This window comes from Eleutherodactylus coqui, chromosome 4 (genome assembly GCF_035609145.1).
Source record: "Eleutherodactylus coqui strain aEleCoq1 chromosome 4, aEleCoq1.hap1, whole genome shotgun sequence".
Classification (NCBI taxonomy): domain Eukaryota; kingdom Metazoa; phylum Chordata; class Amphibia; order Anura; family Eleutherodactylidae; genus Eleutherodactylus; species Eleutherodactylus coqui.
This window is the reverse complement of record NC_089840.1, coordinates 116,259,227-116,264,372: the sequence shown is the minus strand read 5'-3', so window position 1 is coordinate 116,264,372 and position 5,146 is coordinate 116,259,227. Positions and strand designations below refer to the sequence as shown.

The following is a 5,146-nucleotide window of genomic DNA, read 5'->3' as shown; positions in this document are numbered from 1 at the left end:
GGTATTACTACCTTAGCTCTGTAGGCCTGAGTCAGAACTAATATTTTAGCGCTGATAGCTCATCAATCTAAGTGCTCTGACTATTCCATTTAACCATCTTAAGGTCATTCTACTACATCCATGAATGCTTGTCATGATTTCATACAAGGAAAGAGATAGATAACATTATCTTCTTCATCTCAATTGAGAATTAGCTTTATTATTGATATTTTGTAGTAATTCGAAATCCAATACAGTTCATATCTAAGCACTGTAGCCATCTTTCAGTGCATGTCTTCTATGCACTCATCTTGGTGGTCATCTTTTGCCCCTGATGAGCCCACCCCGGGGCGAAACGCGTTGGAAGACTGAATAAAATTGTACAATAGTATAGCTCATTTACACCCCCTTTCGGCGGTGGGAGTTATGCAATTTGAACTAAAAACCAAACGTACAGTATGGAACGAAAGCTACACTTGTTTCACTAATGGATGGCTTTTTGAGCATCTATAATTGAGCCGTCGGTAAAACGGAGTCTGGATATATTATCCCACATGTGTAAACGTTTGTTTGTTTGTCTACTAGTTTGCTTATTCGTAGAATTTTAATATTATTTAATAAAAGTTAAATTTTAACATTATTAGTCTGTTGGTCCAACCAGTAAGCTCCGAATACATTAGGGGTCCAAATATCGGCCCTTTGCGCCTTCTTCCCTGCTGTCTGGAGATGACTGCAAAAAAGGTGATTATACCTACCCGATAATCGGCTTTTCAGGAGTCTCCACGACAGCACCCATACATTACACTATATCCAGACTTTCATGATATCTACACAGGATGACATGACTGCTTTATTACTGAGTTTTCTACTTCTCTGAAAACCCCTCCATAATGACCATGATTGAAATGAATGCTTAATAATACATATTACAATGAGGATTAGACATGGCGTACCTAGTATAAAAAGACAGACCAGCATTTCAGTTAAGCATGCTTTAATGTATTATTGGCACAACTAATAATAATTATGCTCTTTACAGTTATAAAGCATTGTATTATATTAAAGAGTTTATCCAGTCAAACCCCAAGGCCAAGGAATCCTTTTTTCTAGGTTCTCAGATCTCTTTTCTTCACCTTCCTCCCGTTTCTCTTCATTTTCTTCATTCTGTTCTTCCTCTTTTTTTCTGTAAGGAGACAGTGTACAATCAATGAAACAAATTCAATATCAAAATCCCTGTGATTCGAGCTTTAGTTTTAACATGCTCTGCTTAACCTTTCCATTTTCCTCTGCCAGTAATTTATTTAGGCTTTTACTCACCAAAGCAAAAGAACCCCTTCCCCCCATGCAACCATAACAAAAAAATATATATATATACAATTGAATTGCATATTTTCTTCATATTAAAACAAAAGTGTGTGTGTATGTGTTTATATATATATATATATATAGTGTAGCAGCCCAGGGGGAAGCACTTCAGGCCACAACCAGAATACTGTCAGTGTTTCTCTTTATTTACTTGCTGAACATCAGTTCAGCTCACTTTCAGCTTGTGTCTCTCACACCAGGCAGCTCTAAACTTCCCCCTTCACACTGCAGCCTGCACCAATTTATACACCTCACCTGTCTGGCTTAGGTGGAGCTCAGTACCGGTGTGAGGAACCGACCGAGTCTACATCACAGATGCTACTAATGTCCGTGATATGTACCTTCCATCCCACACTTCACCTCTCACCCTACTACTATATATATATATATATATATATATATATATATACATATATATTCACTGTAGTACACAGAATAGCCTGTAGAGGTCTGTAGACAGGCATTCAGACTGTAAAGATAAGAGCGATTGGGTGAGCGATTGGAGCAACATTGATATTCTTACAAACTTAAAGGGAATCTGACAACTTGAACACACCATCCAAACTGCAACCAGCAAGTCAGCAGACTGATATATAATTCTATGGGGCAAGATTCAGTAGTACTTGTATTTTATACACTTATATCTCTGCTCATTCTGAGCGGCACAGTCTAGTGGGCGGAGCTATCAGTGATTGACAATTATCTGTGAATGAGTGTACATGCAGAGATATAAATGTATGAAATACAAGTTCTACTGAATATCTCCCCATAGAACTATATATCAGTCTGCTCAGCTCGGCCTGCTCTGTAACTTGCTGCCTACAGTTTGGACAGCGTGTTCAAGCTGACAGACTCCCTTTATGTTTGTAAGAAGATTAAAATTGCCCAAATATGCTCACAAGTAAGGTGGCCACCCATTTTACTAGCAACCGGCCAGGGTAACAAGAGTATAAAAGAAGCATGAGTTGGGGGCGTCACTTCCCACTCAATTAGTGATCATACATTCCAACTTTACCGAAGTTACATCAGGGAATACAGAATTCACTATATTTACATAGGACATGCCAGAAGTAATCTAATGCATCCACAAATAGTGCGCACAACTCTTATCAAACCCTAATGATTACACACCCCACAGTCATACCCCAAAGAGTATTTACACTCTAAACTCAACAAGCAGAAAACCCCAAGATTACAGAACATAAAATAAATACACCTCAACACAGATGTCAGAGGAAGTACAGTCTGCAGACTAGACCCCAGAATAAGTACAAACCCATATCAGAAACAAAAGTAAATTGGTCAGTGGGACTCCGACCTCTGGGACCCCGAGAATGACTCTGGTTTATTGCTGCAGATACTTCCAAGTTCTTCCTGCACAGTGCTGCCCCCTCCTCACTCTGAGCAGGAACTGCAGCGTGGCCCCTTTACTTAAGTGGAGCTGTACTGCCATTCCCAACCAAGGAGCTTTCGGAAGCAGATCTGTGTAGGAACAAACAGAGAAGGGGCCGCAAAATTACCCCAGTGTAGTTGCCCCTTCATTCCCAGGATTTCTAGTTGGACCCCATGAAGCAGTATGTGATAGCATATCCTAGTCATATACCATCACTGTATGAGATGGGAATATCCCTCTAATACATTGTATATTATATGAGTACTTACTCTTCCTCACAGATGGAAAGTGAGACTAATCCAAGGAAGAGAACAAGGAGAAGAGACTTCTTCAAGAAAGCCATGTTTTATCTGTAAAAATAATTTAATATTGAAAGTTAAAAAAGAAACAAAAAACTCGCTATTATACATTTCACTCTATGCTTACTTTAATTGCTGTATTACTGTCATTATTAGGGCTCATTCACACAGGCATAAACGTTTTTCAGTCTGTAAATGTGTATTCACAGACCGAAAATCACCTGTTCCCTGTGTAATTTCTCCCTCCTGCGCTGTTTTTGTGTTCATTACTCTGCAGAGTATTTATACGTGCAAAACAAAATACAGAAGGGCACATTGATTTGATGTGCAAATACTAAAATGAGTACCCAGCCTTCCTTCATATTCACCCCGTATTTGCATTGGCTCATTCACTTCTAAGACCTATTTCTTTGCATAATACGTTCCATTATAGGACATGCTGCATGTTTGTTTATTTGACCAAAAATCTTGCAAAAATTATACGCACCTGTGAGAATGAGTCCTCAGTAGAACATTTTATTACAACAGTCCTGCTCCGCACCCGGCTCACACTCCTATCTCAGACATATATAGTAATAATAGCAACATTCGGGCACATTTCTTCTGAGAACTCTGCATTGTTCTGTTCCTCTGTTGCTCTACTAGGAATTTATGAATAGATTGACAACTGGGGGAGAAGGATTTTCTGGGCAAAAATGTTTGACCTATCCTCATGATGTCTCAACAGTTAATCGTTAGGGACCCGCTGCTCGGGAACCTCAGCGATCACCTGATTACTCGGTCCACTGTTGGTACAACAGGACAGGCATGCCTCATATGGGACAGGGGAGGAAGTACCCTAGCTGACTCCACTTCTATTTAAATCAATGGTAGCTAAAGCAACTATTGCACTTCTGCATCAATGGGACTGAAGACAGCTAAGAAACTTTTTTCCCATCCCCCTATAACACATGTACAGCCTGCTGCACTGACAGCAGGCAAGGCAATCAGCTGATCGCCAAGGATCCCAAGTGACGGGTCCTTGGAGATTAGCTAGTTTTTGCCTGGAATACCCATTTAGCAGTTTTGCAGACACACACCTTTGACAATGAGATACAGAAAAAAAAGCAAAAAAGTATTTAGCATACAAAGCCACAATACATACCTTGTGATTCAGTAAGTACTGAGTGCAGAATACCGCAGGATCGTTGATTTCTTGGGATGGACATGCTGGTTAATATAGCAGAAACTTGGGGGTGGAATCATAAATTTACAATGACTACACTGCAGGGAAGAGAACTCTGTTTGTTCTTCTCATCCACTTCTTTGTATTGTGGGTCACATTTTTGAAGAACTTTTCTCATGTTTTAGAATTGAAAGATGCATTTTAATATGTTGTGTACATTTGCAAGTACTGTTTGCCGACTCATATGACATTTTTCATGAGTTCATTAACACCTTTGCTGCTGCAGCTCTTTTATGTTTTACTTGATTTTCCTTTTTAACATCCACACTTTCAAAAATCATAACTTTTTTCTTTATTTTTCAGGCAACATGTCTACACAAAGGCTTGTTTTGGGGGGGAAAGATAATTTTTTTAAATGGTACAATTCAATGTACAATATACTATATTACAATATTATAAACTTCTAATTAGGACAAAATGGAAAAAAAATGCAATTGAGCTATTCTTGAGGGGTTTATGTTTATAGCATAAAAGCACTTTTGCATTTAGTATTTTTCTGATGGTATTTACTGTGCAGTAAAAATATTGTGATATTTATTATATTATAATATATATTAAAAACTGAACTTTTATGAGTGTAGCGATAGAAATTTTTCTAAATTTCCCGCCCCATTTTTTAATGGAACAGCTGGAAAAAATAGGGCTTCGAAAAAAAAAAATATTTTATTTTATTTATTGTAGTATTCATTTTTAATAGGGCTCGGTCAGACAAGCTTTTTTTTTTTTGTACATGAATAGGTACACAAAAAAAAATCGCCAGAGACCTGTATAAAAAAATGTGTGACCGAAGCTAAAGACACATCACAGCATAGCAGTGCATTAAGTTATGAATGGCCAAATCTTCATCCCGGAACAGAGAATTGCCTTGTCCAGCCCACTGCAAGA

The 5,146-nt window shown here is 38.3% G+C and overlaps 1 long non-coding RNA gene across 1 annotated transcript; it reads right to left on the bottom strand.

The window, feature by feature from the left end:
- Positions 1 to 956: 956 nt before the first annotated feature.
- LOC136624716 (uncharacterized) lies at positions 957 to 4,328 on the bottom strand. Its single transcript, XR_010792400.1, has 3 exons — positions 4,181 to 4,328; positions 3,007 to 3,087; positions 957 to 1,162 (listed from the first exon to the last, which is right to left on the bottom strand). It is a non-coding gene; the product is annotated as an uncharacterized lncRNA (long non-coding RNA).
- Between the last annotated feature and the right edge of the window lie 818 nt (positions 4,329 to 5,146).